The following is a 15412-nucleotide window of genomic DNA, read 5'->3' on the forward strand; positions in this document are numbered from 1 at the left end:
AAAATTTTAAAAAATGGCTTTTGCCCTAGAGAAGAGGAAGAAAAGTTTCAGGCAGGCCGAATACCCATTCAGCTGAGAAAGGGGGAAAGGGAGTTTCTGCTTACCTTCAGTACTGATGGTGGCCATCAACTCTCTGTGGGTATTGGAGTTCCTACAGGTGATGCAGAAGCAGGAATATTCTTGGTGGGTACTAGAATGAAGGAGAGGGAGGGAAGTTGGGATCATTCTTGTCAGATGGCTAAAGGCAATAATGGAGAACCCACTGTAGTCAAAAGTTCCAACTGAGCAGCTAGCACTTTTGTCACTCAAAGTTCCCTATCACAAACTATGAGCCAGAGTTCACCTCTGATGCTGAAAGACACTGCTGTGAAAGAGGGGTTAGCCTGGGAGTCTATCAAGAGACTCCTACTTAGCCCTCCTCAATATACTCTCAGTCACTTTTCAACCCTACAGACCATTTCCTCCGATTCACTTCCTCTGGAGGACCCCCTGGTGGACCTGGAGATGTCATCTGCTCAGAAGTGTGGATGGGCTTATAACAGACCCCCACACAACCAGTATACAAGTCCTGGTGGGCCTTACCCCATCCAAAAGAAATGAGCTTGTTTTTGATCATCTAGAAACTGAGGGAAAGACTTGCAAAGAGAAATCAATGAAGGCAAAGTGAAAATGTTGCCCACATGGGAAGCCCTGTGGCAAGTGGCCCAGACGCAAGGATCACACTGCAAATACCTAGGAGACAGAGAGCTCCGGAAAGCAGCACACAGAACCCGAGGAGGCATGAAGGTTGGTCCTGCAGAACAAGCAAAGATGACCCTTACTGGCCTGAAGCACGTACATCTCAAGCACTGGCCTCTGTCAGCTCCAGCAGCAGCTTGGCACCTCCAGCATCAGTGTCCTGCACGAGCCTGGCGGGAAGGTAGCAGGAGCGCCTGCTGCCTCGCTCACTCCAGCCATCTTGGCTGCTGGTGATTCGGGCTCGCGCTCTACAGTTCGCTGCCGGTAAGAAGGCTTGAGTGGGCTGAGCCGTTGAATTGGTTCAAAAGCATGCTGGGTATCCGGTCCCCTGCCATCCCCTCTGCCTCGTCATTGTCATCGTTTTCATTGCCATTGCTGTCCAGCTCTGGCCAGAGCATGAACAGCCCGGGAGTCTGGGACTCTTCAGCGCCTCAGATGTGCAGGTGGTTCCCCAGCATGGCTGCAGCTGACCGCTCTTCTCTCCAATCCCTTCATTTCCCCTTTTTTTCTTTAATACTTTGAAATTTGCGCTCACTCAGCTCGCAGGGATCCAGCAGATGCCTTCAGGATCTTTCAGCGGTGGGTAGGCAAATGGCTTCTGATGAGACTGTCAGAGCACTGCGGGACATGGTGACGCTGTCTTACTTGTTGCTTTCCTGGGATACAGCTTCTCCCCAGAGTGTCTGAGTCAAGCTGTCCAGAGTACCACCATGATGCACCTCCTATAGCATCACCTGGCCCCTCCTGAAGGCAAATGTTTCATTAAGAATCTTGTCAAGTGGTGAAGAAAAAGCCAGAAGTCCTCATCCACAGGATGGAAGAGGGTCTCCTGGACAGCCTCTTCATTGGCACAGCTGTTGATAATCATGTCCCAACAAGGCTGGCACCCTCCATTCTGGGACATGGTAGCCAGTACTCAAGAAGTAGCTCTACCTGCAGGACTTCCCAGTACAGGAGCTCCACCTGAAAGAGCAGGGAGGAGTCTCTCAGGTACTTGTCCAAAACTAATCTCAGGTACTTTCAGCCTCCTGGGGGAACCCCAAATAGGACACAACTTTGGAAAGGTTCCTTTGCCCATTACCTGGCTTAGCACTAGGGAATGAGTACTTTTCTCAACTAAATATGACCATCTTCTTGATGGAACCATGACAGTCACACCTGAGGTCATAGACAGAGTCATCCAGCCTGGGCTGAAGCAATAACATCATACTATTGGTCAGGGTGACTATTTCTGAACTTCTGGTTTTCCCCAGGTAGTGACCACATGGCTCTAGTTTTGTTGACAGCTGATAACCCACAGTCCTGGTCTGGCAACAGGGATCTGGAGGACACCAGGGGGGTGGAAAAAGTCACCTGAAGTACTCACTTATGCCTGACTATGTCAAGGTCCCAACCTGCTCTGTTGGCTACACTAAGGGTGGCTTTGAAGGGAAAGAAGGACACAAAACCCAACAATAATTCCACAAATATTCATGAGATGAAGAACTCCTAGAAAAAGTAAACAGGGAATGGGTGCACATGTAGGTTTGCCCAGGAGAGGAAGCAGAGGGGAGATTCTTACAGACCAGAAGCACTAACACTAATAGAGGGCAGGAGGGGCTCCCTCCTGGAGATATAGTTCCATCATGCCAGGATAGGTGTACAGTGGTGGTGCTGAGACTCAGGTTCCTGCTGATGCCTCTCTAAAAGGAAAGTCAGTCAATCTCTAATACAGTATGCATTTATTGAGCATTTATTGCACATCAGGCAGAGAGTCTTTTCACATAAAAAGCAACATGTAAAGATGTAAGGTCTCCCAGAAGTTAATCTTTGGTATCCCCTTCCCTTTTTTAGCTGCCTCGAAGGTTTCCACTTGCCACAGTCCAATTTTACTACATACCTAAAGCATCTGACCATGATAAGGAAAGGAAGGGTCATTTCACTCCCAAGGATGACAAGGCTACTCTCAAGATTGTGGGAAACTAAAGTGACTATGAAAATCAGACCCTCCAGAAGATAGAAACAGAGACCATGATGGGCAATTGCTAGAGAATGGAATGTCTTCATGTTAAATACATATGATTCCTTTTCATCTTAAAGCAGAAATGAATCAACTTCCCTGACTCAAACATGACTCTGATCTTCCAGAGAAGAAAAAGAGTTCATGAAGGACCATGGACTAAACTAAAAACAGTACCTGGTTTTTTTTCCTTTTTTAGGAAGATGGGTATACTTTGCATCCATGATGGGGGAACAAAGGAGAAGAAGAGGGCTATGGGAAAATGGGACCTTATTTCAAGATAGCCCAGCTGAGATAGGTCCATTCCTTTTATATGGGCTTTCATTGTATTGGCAGGATCCACTGTGTGTGTTGTCATGGAAATGGAATCTTTGCTAGTAGAGATGGAGTCAGATGAAGACAGCAAATGGTGAGCTGATGACTTCCTCTGAAGGAAATAACCCTAGTATGAAAAGACTTACTTGGACTTGTTTCAGGATGTCTAGTAGTGTTAGATTCCCACCCGGTTGTTGTGCCTTCTCTAATGGCTGCCATGTGGGAAAAGGGGAAAAGGTCCCTTTGGGGCTAGTGTCTAAGGAAGGATTAGAGTCTAGCATGCCCTTGGATTCAACTGTTGTGGATCCATGTGGGAGAGAGCTAGTGCCCATAGATACTCTTGAAGAAACGTTGGTTGGAGTAGGAGGGAGGGTTGTTCCAGAAAAGACATAGTTGTCTGAGTTGTCACTGTACATTGTTTCCCTGCAGCAGAATTCACAGGCAGGACTGATCAGAGCCTAGGCCATAAGAGGTCCCTCCTAGTGTCTTTAGACTGGGAGGTACCAAATCTGTGTATCCAACCTCAAAAAGACTGGTTGGCCATGTCCTCTCAGCTAGCCAGGGATAGACCCCTGGGAACTGCTATCTTTGTGTACTTGCTGGACAATCCTGTGTCTAAAAGAGATGATTTGAGGTAGAGCTAAGATGGAATAGAAGCAGGGAAAGCTCCAATTGCTCTGAAAATCCTCTCCAACCACTCTAAAATAACATTTCAAAATGAATTTTGGAGTGATTGAACCAACACAGGCACAGAGTGCAGTAACTTTCCTGCAGAAAATAACTTGGAAGGTAGACAGAGGATCTCTTTCACGGTGGTGAGAGGAGAATGCAGCTGGCAGCAAAGCTGTACCAAAGAGTAAAGGCACAAGGCAATAGCAACCCTTGCCAACTGCCCACCTACTGCTTTAGGTCTAGTCATAGTCAATTTTGGTACCCTGAGTCCCTGCCTAAGCCGATTAACAGTACACCCCTTTCCTAATCCATGAAATTCCAAGCCCTAGCTCAAGCCTGTAATGAGGCCCCATACCCTAATGCAAAGCAATCCATGGAGTTGCTGGCCAGTGCAACTCTAAGAGGAGGCTAGAACTCTTGGAAAAGACTGCAGTGAGGCACCAAACCCCAGTGTAAGGTAGTCCACAAAGAATATGCCTTATATAGATGCAGAGTGCAATGAAGCCCCAAGCCCCAGTGCAAAAGAGTTCACAGTGCAACTAGCTCATGTTAGCGCTTGAAACTTCTTCCTGTTTTAATAAATATTATAAAAATGACAATTGTATCTAAATTAATATACTTATTCAGTGACACACAATTCAAACTATCAAAGATATATTTTCTAGAAGTAGAAAAAATATCAAAATTCTCCTGGAAGAACAATAGAGTAAGAATTTAATGAAGGGAATAAATGGCAAAATGAAGGAATATGGCCTAGCAGTACCAAATCTCAAATTGACCTATAAAGCTGAAACATCAAAACAATATAGTCCTGCCTAAAAAGTGACAAGATTCAAGTTTGGGGATAAGAACTCAATGTTGAATAAAAACTGCTGTGTAAACTGTGTAAACTGTTAAAACAGTGTGGCAGAAATGAGGTAGAGACCAATATCTCATACCTTATGCCAGGATGAAGTCAAAATGGGTATATGGTTTAGAAATAAATAGTGATGCTATAATAAACAAGGGAGGGAGGAATGTTTTCTTGATGAGTCTGTGCAAAAGGAAATAATTTAAGACCAAACAAGAGATAGAAAATATTACAAAATAGAAAATGAATAATTTTGATTTCATTAATTTTTGTGTACATGAATCCCATATAACCAAGACTAGAAGGGAAACAATAAAAAGGTGGGAGGGTATAAAATTTCTCTAATAAAGGTCTTGTTTCTCAAACTTGTAGATAACTAAGTCAACTTTATAAGAGTACAAGCCATTCCCCAATTGACAAATGGTCAAAGGATGTAAACTAGCAGTTTTCAGATGAAGGAATTAAAGGTATAAATAATTTTATTTAAAAATCTAAATTAATCTTCATTAGACTTATACAGATTTGGGGAAAGTGGGGTCAAAGAAAGCAAAAGGGAGGGGGGAACCATCGATAACACTAACATTTTCTTAAAGAAATGGGGGGGGGACTTAATAGAATAATCATTCTCATATAAAGATACACATGGGAAGGGGAGGGCAAGAATTCTCATATGAGAAGGAGAGGAAGAGAGCGTGAAGTGGAATTACTTAAACCTTACTCTCAGTGAAATCAAATCAGAGAGGGAAGAACATCTAGATGCAGTGGGATCCTGAATTCTATCTTATCCAACAGGGAAAGAAAGAAAGGAAAATTAAGGAGGGGAAGGGGGAAGGGAGTATAAAAAGGGAGGGAAGGAGAGGGGCGAGGGGAAGGGAGCATGAAAAGGGAGGGGCTAGAAATGGAAGCATCTCAAGGTAGGGGACTAGGTGGACTGACCTAAAGTAAATCACTGGTTCAAAAGTATATAGCTAAAGAAGAAAGGTCAGAATTAGGGGAATATATCAAAATGCCAGTGAATCCACAAATGACAATCATAACTTTGAATGTGAATGGGATGAACTCACTCATAAAATGTAGACAAATAGCAGATTGGATTAGAACCCAAAACCGTACCATTTGTTGTCTTCAAGAAACACATATGAGGCGGGTTGACACTCACAAGGTAAGAATTAAAGGTTGGAGTAAGACCTTTTGGGCCTCAACTGACAGAAGGCAGGAGTTGCAATCATGATATCTGAAAAAGCCAAAGCAAAAATAGACCTGACCAAAAGGGATAGGTAAGGTAAATATATTCTGTTAAAAGGGAGCATAGACAATGAGGAAATATCACTAATCAACATGTAGGCACCAAATGGTATAGCATGCAAATTTTTAATAGAGAAACTAGGAGAATTGAAGGAGGAAATAGACAGTAAAACCATATTAGTGGGAGACTTGAACCAACCACTATCAAATTTAGATAAATCAAACCAAAAAATAAACAAGAAAGAGGTAAAAGAGGTGAATGAAATCTTAGAAAAAATAGAGTTAATAGACATATGGAGAAAAATAAATAGGGACAAAAAGGAATACACCTTTTCAGCACCACATGGCACATTCACAAAAATAGATCATACACTAGGTCACAGAAACATGGCACTCAAATGCAGAAAAGGAAAAACAATAAATGCAGGCTTTTCAGATCACAAGGCAATAAAAATATTGATCAGTAAGGGTACATGGAGAGCCAAATCAAAAATTATTTGGAAATTAAATAATATGATACTCCAAAATCTGTTAGAGAAGAAATCATAGAAACAATTAATAATTTCATTGGGGAAAATGACAATGGTGAGACATCCTTTCAAACCTTATGGGATACAGCCAAGACAGTACTTAGAGGAAAATTCATATCACTAACTGCATATATTAACAAATTAGGGAGGACAGAGATCAAGGAATTGGAAATGCAAATCAAAAAACTTGAGAATGAACAAATTAAAAACCTCCAGCAGAAAACCAAACTAGAGATTCTAAAAATTAAGGGAGAAATTAATAAAATCAAAAGTGACAAAACTATTGAGCTAATAAACAAGACTAGAAGCTCGTACTTTGAAAAAACAGACAAAATAGACAAAGTACTGGTCAATCTAATTTAAAAAAGGAAAGAAGAAAGGCAAATTAACAGCATCAAGGATGAAAAGGGGATCTCACCTCCAATGAAGAGGAAATTAAGGCAATCATTAAAAACTACTTTGCCCAACTATATGGCAATAAATATACCAACCTAGGTGATATGGATGAATATTTACAAAAATATAAATTGCCTAGACTAACAGAAGAAGAAATAGATTTCTTAAATAATCCCATATCAGAAAAAGAAATCCAACAGGTCATCAAAGAACTTCCTAAGAAAAAATCCCCAGGGCCTGGCGGATTCACCAGTGAATTCTATCAAACATTCAAAGAACAGATAACTCCAATACTATACAAACTATTTGACATAATAAGCAAAGAGGGAGTTCTACCAAACTCCTTTTATGACACTAACATAGTACTAATACCAAAGCCAGGCAGGCCAAAAACAGAGAAAGAAAATTATAGACCAATCTCCCTAATAAATACAGATGCAAAAATCTTAAAAAGGATACTAGCAAAAAGAGTCCAGCAAGTGATCAGAAGGGTCATCCATCAGGATCAAGTAGGATTTATACAGGGATGCAGGGCTGGTTCAATATTAGGAAAACTATCCACATAATTGACCACATCAACAAGCAAACCAACAAGAACCACATGATTATCTCAATAGATGCAGAAAAAGCCTTTGATAAAATACAACATCTATTCCTACTAAAAACATTAGAAAGTATAGGAATAGAAGGGTCATTTCTAAAAATAATAAACAGTATATATCTAAAGCCATCAACAAATATCATCTGCAATGGGGATAAACTAGATTCATTCCCATTAAGATCAGCAGTGAAACAAGGATAGCCATTATCACCTCTCTTATTTGACAATGTATTAGAAACACTAGCAGTAGCAATTAGAGAAGAAAAAGAAATTGAAGGCATCAAAATAGGCAAGGAGGAGACCAAATTATCACTCTTTGCAGATGACATGATGGTCTACTTAAAGAATCCTAGAGATTCAACCAAAAAGCTAATCGAAATAATCAATAACTTTAGCAAAGTTGCAGGATACAAAATAAACCCACATAACTCATCAGCATTTCTATATCATTCCAACATAGCTCAGCAGCAAGAACTAGAATGAGAAATCCCATTCAAAATTACCTTAGACAAAATAAAATACTTAGGAATGTATCTCTGGAGACAAACATAGGAACTATATGAACACAACTTCAAAACACTTTCCACACCACTAAAACTAGACTTGAACAATTGGAAGAACATTAACTGCTCATGGGTAGGATGAGCCAATATAATAAAAATGACCATCCTACCCAAACTCATCTATCTATTTAATGCCATACCCATAGAACTTAGAAAAAAAAATTTTACTGGTTTAGAAAAAGCCATAACAAAGTTCATTTGGAAGAACAAAAGATCAAGGATATCCAGGGAAATCATGAAAAAAATACAAAGGAAGGGGGCCTTGCAGTCCCAAATCTCACACTATATTATAAAGCAGGGGTCACCAAAACAATCTGTTACTGGCTAAGAGACAGAAAGGAGGATCACTGGAATAGACCGGGGGCAAGCTACCTCAGCAAGAGAGTATATGACAAACCCAAAGATCCCAGCTTTTGGGACAAAAATCCACTATGTCATCAAAACTGCTGGGGAAACTGGAGGACAGTGTGGGAAAGATTAGGTTTAGATCAACACCTCACACCCTACACCAAGATAAATTCAAAATGGGTGAATGACTTGAACATAAAGAAGGAAACTATAAGAAAATTAGGCGAACACAGAATAGCATACATGTCAGACCTTTGGGAAGGGAAAGACTTCAAAACCAAGCAAGACTTAGAAAGAGTTACAAAATGCAAAATAAATAATCTGGAATACATCAAGTTAAAAAGTTTTTGTACAAACAAAACCAATGTAACCAAAATCAGAAGGGTAACAACAAATTGGGAAACAATCTTCATAAAAACCTCTGACAAAGGTTTAATTACTCAAATTTATAAAGACAAATTTACAAATTTACAAAACCAATTGTACAAAAAATCAAGCCATTCTCCACTTGATAAATGGGCAAGGGACATGAACAGGAAGTTGTCAGCCAAGAAAATCAAAACTATTAATAAACACATGAAAAAGTGCTCTACATCTCTTATAATCGGAAAGATGCAAATCAAAACAACTCTGAGGTATCACCTCACACCTAGCAGATTGGCTAACATGACAGCTATGAAAAGTAATGAATACTGGAGGGGATGTGGCAAAGTAGGGACACTAATTCATTGCTGGTGGACTTGTGAATTGATCCAGCCATTCTGGAGGGCAATTTGGAACTATACTCAAATTGCAGTAAAAGACTGCCTGCCCTTTGATCCAGCCATAGCACTGCTGGATTTGTACCCCAAAGAGATAATAAGGAAAAAGACTTGTACAAGAATATTCATAGCTGCACTCCTTGTGGTGGCTAAATTGGAAAATGAGGGGATGCCTTTCAATTGGGGAATGGCTGAACAAATTGTGGTATATGTTGGTGATGGAATACTATTGTGCTAAAAGGAATAATAAAATAGAGGAATTCCATGGAGACTGGAACAACCTCCACGAAGTGATGCAGAGCGAAAGGAGCAGAATCAGGAAAACATTGTACACAGAGACTGATACACTTTGGTACAATCGAAGGTGATGGACTTCTCCATTAGGGTCAATGCAATGTCCCTGAACAATCTGCAGGGATCTAAAAAATACTATCCACAAGCAGAGGATAAACTGTGGGAGTAAAAACACCGATGAACAGCAACTGCTTGACTACTGGGGTTGAGGGGATATGACTGAGGAGAGACTCTAAATGAACACTCTAATGCAAATACCAACAACAGGGAAATGGGTTTGAGTCAAGAACACATGTGATAACCAGTGGAATCGTTTGCCGGCTATGGGAGAGTGAATGGTGGTGGGAGCGGAGGAGGGGAGGAAAAGAAAATGATCTTTGTTTCCAGTGAATAATGTTTGGAAATGACCAAATAAATTAATGTTTAAAATTTTAAAAAATCGTGGAAAAAGAGACACACAGAGACAGTCCCTTGGAGTTGGAGTGAAGGCAGACAGTTGAGGAGAGACTGGAAGATAGGCAGTCAGACTTGGAGTGAAGGCACTTGGCTGTGGAACTGCAAACGTGGAGGAGCTTGTGCAGGAGACTTCAGACTACTTTCCTTTTAGAGAGTCACTGTGGTGAATGTCTAAGCTGACATCATTCCTTGTCCTTCCTGGAGGTATGAACCTCCATGAAAGGCCCATTGTCTTAAGACTCCTTGCCCCTGACTGGTGCCTTAGAATTTCTAACTGGTTCAGAGGAAACTGGAGCTCTAGCTCTCTCTCTCTCTCCCTCTGTCTCTGTCTCTGTCTATCACTCTCTCTCTCTTTCTTTCTTTGTCTCTCCCCTTTTCTCTCTTCCTCAATATCTTCCCTCTATTGTAAAAATAAACTACCATAAATTACACTTTACTTTACTAATTCATTTTGAGATTTTGGAATTAAATCCCTGGTGACCACCTATTTAATATTATAACACCCCTTTCTGTTCTTTTTCCTTTCCCTCTCACTTCACCAGAGTCTTGCTTTTTATCTCCCCCTTACTTTCCCCTCTCTCCTATTACCATCCCTCTTCCCTTATCAGAGTCCCCCCCCTCCTACTTTTCTATACAGTAACATATGATTCTGTACCCTGATGAGTATGGTAATTATTCCCTCTCTGAGCCAGTTATGATGAGAGGAAAGTTTAAGCATTGCAAATCATCACCCTTATCCTCCCTTCTAATGTACATTGGTTGGAGAGGATTCTCATGGTAGCTTTGAGCTTTCCTGCTTCTACTCAGCCATCTTGGCTCTGGACCCAGAAATTGCAAATTATTTTTAACAACATTGAATAGAGGCAGCTAAATGAATCAGTGGATAGAGAGCCAGGTCTTGAGATGGAAAAGTCTTGGGCTCAGGTCTGGCTTCAGACACATCCTTGCTGTGACTCCCCATAAATCATATAATCCCAAATGATTAGCCTCTTCCTCCCCCCCCCACTTACAGCTCTTTTTCCTTGGAGTTGATACTTAGATTCAAGTTTAAGACAAAAGATAAGGGACTTTAAAAAATAAAAGCAAAAGCATTGAATAGAATAGGAAACTGAGATGTCTCTGTTTTTGCACCTCAAATACAATAACCCAGAAAATCCCAAATGAAAGAAAATACAGGAAAGTAGATAGGGGCCGGGTTTATTTTCTGTGGTTGGTGTAATAAAAGGGTATTGAGAAGTAATGATTCTTTGAGAGAATATTAAGGTCAGAATCATAATGGAAATTTAGCAGGAGGAGGGGAAAGTAGCATGGGGATAGAGGAAAAGGCTGGGGATTCTGTTGTGCTCCTCATCATTGAGTAGACTGGCTCTTTCAAGGGAGGAGGAAAAGCCCAGCTGAGTGAAATGCTCTTTTGGCATCCCAGTAAACCTTCTCTTGGTCTCTGAATGAGCTTCTGAGGTTTCTCTTGTGTGTGTACAGGCAACTCACTCCAGTTTCTGAGCCATTCTTCATATAACATATAACAATCATAAATTTATGAGCAAGCATTTTCACATATGTGCCATTTTTAATACCCTACCCATTCTTTGGCTCTTGTTTGCCACATATATCCTTATACAGATCAAAAATGTAATTAAAATATCAACCAACAATCCCAGAACACATATGAGGTAACTTTATCAATTAAATATTACACTACTCATTTAATCATTCTGGACCTGGAATGTTTGTAGTAAGATTCCACAGCTGCAAACAACCTTTTTTTGGTCAGACAGGGCTGGCAATATTTGCTTGCTTGAGCACCTTAAATCCTCCGTTCCTACAATTAAGATATACTCATCTTTAAGTTCTATCACACAGCGGTTGTTAACTCTTTGAAGCCCCTATGTCAGTTCATAATTTTATAAGCACTTCTTTCTCCTTCCTCGGTGCAAGGAAGGGGTTAATAACTTCTTTTTTTTTACCAATTATTTTTTTCTTTTTTCTTTTTTTTTATTTAAACATTATTTTATTTGGTCGTTTTCATACATTGTTCATTGGAAACAAAGATCGTTTTCTTTTCCTCCCCTCCCCCGCCTTTCCCTCTCCCATAGCAGACGCATGATTCCACCAGTTATCACATGTGTTCTTGACTCGAACCCATTTCCCTGTTGTTGGAAATTGCATTATAGTGTTCATTTAGAGTCTCTCCTCAGTCTTATCTCCTCCAACCCTGTAGTCAAGCAGTTTTTTTTCATCGGTGTTTTTATTCCCACAGTTTATCCTCTGCTTGTGGGTAGTATTTTTTTTTAGATCCCTGCAGATTGTTCAGGGACATTGCATTGATACTACTGAAGAAGTCCATCACCTTCGATTGTACCACAATGTATCAGTCTCTGTGTACAATGTTTTCCTGGTTCTGCTCCTTTCGTTCTACATCACTTCGTGGAGGTTGTTCCAGTCTCCATGGAATTCCTCCACTTTATTATTCCTTTGAGCACAATAGTATTCCATCACCAACATATACCACAATTTGTTCAGCCATTTCCCAATTGATGGGCATCCCCTCATTTTCCAATTTTTGGACACCACAAAGAGCACAGCTATGAATATTCTTGTACAAGTCTTTTTGTCCATTATCTCTTTGGGGTACAAGCCCAGCAGTGCTATGGCTGGATCAAAGGGCAAACAATCTTTTATCGCCCTTTGGACATAGTTCCAAATTGCCCTCCAGAATGGTTGGATCAATTCACAACTCCACCAGCAATGAATTAATGTCCCCACTTTGCCACATCCCCTCCAGCATTCATTACTTTGCATAGCTGTCATGTTAGCCAATCAGCTAGGTGTGAGGTGATACCTCAGAGTTGTTTTGATTTGCATCTCTCTGATTATAAGAGATGTAGAGCACTTTTTCATGTGCTTATTAATAGTTTTGATTTCTTTATCTGAAAACTGCCTGTTCATGTCCCTTGCCCATTTGTCAATTGGAGAATGGTTTGATTTTTTGTACAATTGATTTAGTTCTTTATAAATTTGAGTAATTAAACCTTTGTCAGAGGTTTTTATGAAGATTGTTTCCCAATTTGTTGCTACCCTTCTGATTTTAGTTACATTGGTTTTCTTTGTACAAAAACTTTTCAATTTGATGTAATCCAGATTATTTATTTTGCATTTTGTAACTCTAATTCTTGCTTGGTTTTGAAGTATTTCCCTTCCCAAAGGTCTGACATGTATACTATTCTGTGTTCACCTAATTTTCTTATAGTTTCCTTCTTTATGTTCAAGTCATTCACCCATTTTGAATTTATCTTGGTGTAGGGTGTGAGGTGTTGATCTAAGCCTAATCTTTCCCACACTGTTCCCCAGCAGTTTTTATGAAATAGTGGATTTTTGTCCCAAAAGCTGGGATCTTTGGGTTTGTCATATACTGTCTTGCTGAGGTTGCTTGCCCCCAGTCTATTCCACTGATCCTCCTTTCTGTCTCTTAGCCAGTACCAAATTGTTTTGATGACCGCTGCTTTGTAATAAAGTCTGAGATCTGGGACTGCAAGACCCCCTTCCTTTGTATTTTTTTTCATTATTTCCCTGGATATCCTTGATCTTTTGTTCTTCCAAATGAACTTTGTTATGGTTTTTTGTAAACCAGTAAAAAAAATTTTTGGAAGTTCCATGGGTATGGCACTAAATAGATAGATGAGTTTGGGTAGGATGGTCATTTTTATTATATTGGCTCGTCCTACCCATGAGCAGTTAATATTCTTCCAATTGTTCAAGTCTAGTTTTAGTTGTGTGGAAAGTGTTTTGTAGTTGTGTTCATATAGATCCTGTGTTTGTCTCGGGAGATAGATTCCTAAGTATTTTATTTTGTCTAGGGTAATTTTGAATGGGATTTCTCTTTCTAGTTTTTGCTGCTGAGCTGTGTTGGAATTATATAGAAATGCTGATGACTTATGTGGGTTTATTTTGTATCCTGCAACTTTACTAAAGTTATTGATTATTTCGATTAGCTTTTTGGTTGAATCTCTAGGATTCTTTAAGTAGATCATCATGTCATCTGCAAAGAGCGATATTTTGGTCTCCTCCTTGCCTATTTTGATGCCTTCAATTTCTTTTTTTTCTCTAATTGCTACTGCTAGTGTTTCTAATACAATGTCAAATAATAGAGGTGATAATGGGCATCCTTGTTTCACTCCTGATCTTAATGGGAATGGATTTAGTTTATCCCCATTGCAGATGATATTAGCTGATGGTTTTAGATATATACTGTTTATTATTTTTAGGATTGACCCTTCTATTCCTATGCTTTCTAATGTTTTTAGTAGGAATGCGTGTTGTATTTTATCAAAGGCTTTTTCTGCATCTATTGAGATAATCATGTGGTTCTTGTTGGTTTGCTTGTTGATGTGGTCAATTATGTGGATAGTTTTCCTAATGTTGAACCAGCCCTGCATCCCTGGTATAAATCCTACTTGATCGTGGTGGATGACCCTTCTAATTACTTGCTGGAGTCTTTTTGCTAGTATCCTATTTACGATTTTTGCATCTATATTCATTAGGGAGATTGGTCTATAATTTTCTTTCTCTGTTTTTGGCCTGCCTGGTTTTGGAATCAGTACCATGCTTGTGTCATAAAAGGAGTTTGGTAGAACTCCCTCTTTGCTTATTATGTCAAATAGTTTGTATAGTATTGGGATTAACTGTTCTCTGAATGTTTGATAGATTTCGCTGGTGAATCCATCAGGCCCTGGGGATTTTTTCTTAGGAAGTTCTTTGATGACCTGTTGGATTTCTTTTTCTGATATGGGATTATTTAAGAAATCTATTTCTTCTTCTGTTAGTCTAGGCAATTTATATTTTTGTAAATATTCATCCATATCACCTAGGTTGGTATATTTATTGCCATATAGTTGGGCAAAGTAGTTTTTAATGATTGCCTTAATTTCCTCTTCATTGGAGGTGAGATCCCCCTTTTCATCCTTGATGCTGTTAATTTGCCTTTCTTCTTTCCTTTTTTAAATTAAATTGACCAGTACTTTGTCTATTTTGTCTGTTTTTTCAAAGTACCAACTTCTAGTCTTGTTTATGAGCTCAATAGTTCTGTCACTTTCTATTTTATTAATTTCTCCCTTAATTTTTAGGATCTCTAGTATGGTTTTCTTCTGGGGGTTTTTAATTTGTTCATTCTCAAGTTTTTTGATTTGCATTTCCAATTCCTTGGTCTCTGTCCTCCCTAATTTGTTAATATATGCACTCAGGGATATGAATTTTCCTCTAAGTACTGCCTTGGCTGCATCCCATAAGGTTTGAAAGGATGTTTCGCCTTTCTCATTTTCTTCAACAAAATTGTTAATTATTTCTATGATTTCTTCTCTAACTATCCGATTTTGGAGTATCATGTTATTTAATTTCCAATTAATTTTTGATTTGGGTCTCCATGTACCCTTGCCGATCAATATTTTAATTGCCTTGTGGTCTGAAAAGGCTGCAGTTAATATTTCTGATTTTCTGCATTTGAGTGCCATGTTTCTATGACCTAGTGTATGATCTATTTTTGTGAATGTGCCATGTGGTGCTGAAAAGAAGCTGTATTCTTTTTTGTCCCTATTTATTTTTCTCCATATGTCTATTAACTCTAATTTTTCTAAGATTTCATTCACCTCTT

General features: G+C 39.4%; 1 long non-coding RNA gene across 1 annotated transcript; it reads left to right on the forward strand.

The window, feature by feature from the left end:
• Nucleotides 1-1037: 1037 nt before the first annotated feature.
• Nucleotides 1038-4323, forward strand: LOC130457931 (uncharacterized). Its single transcript, XR_008917160.1, has 2 exons — nucleotides 1038-1728; nucleotides 2572-4323. It is a non-coding gene; the product is annotated as an uncharacterized LOC130457931 (long non-coding RNA).
• Nucleotides 4324-15412: the final 11089 nt, after the last annotated feature.

The sequence above is a fragment of the Monodelphis domestica genome, chromosome 3 (assembly GCF_027887165.1).
Source record: "Monodelphis domestica isolate mMonDom1 chromosome 3, mMonDom1.pri, whole genome shotgun sequence".
NCBI lineage: Eukaryota > Metazoa > Chordata > Mammalia > Didelphimorphia > Didelphidae > Monodelphis > Monodelphis domestica.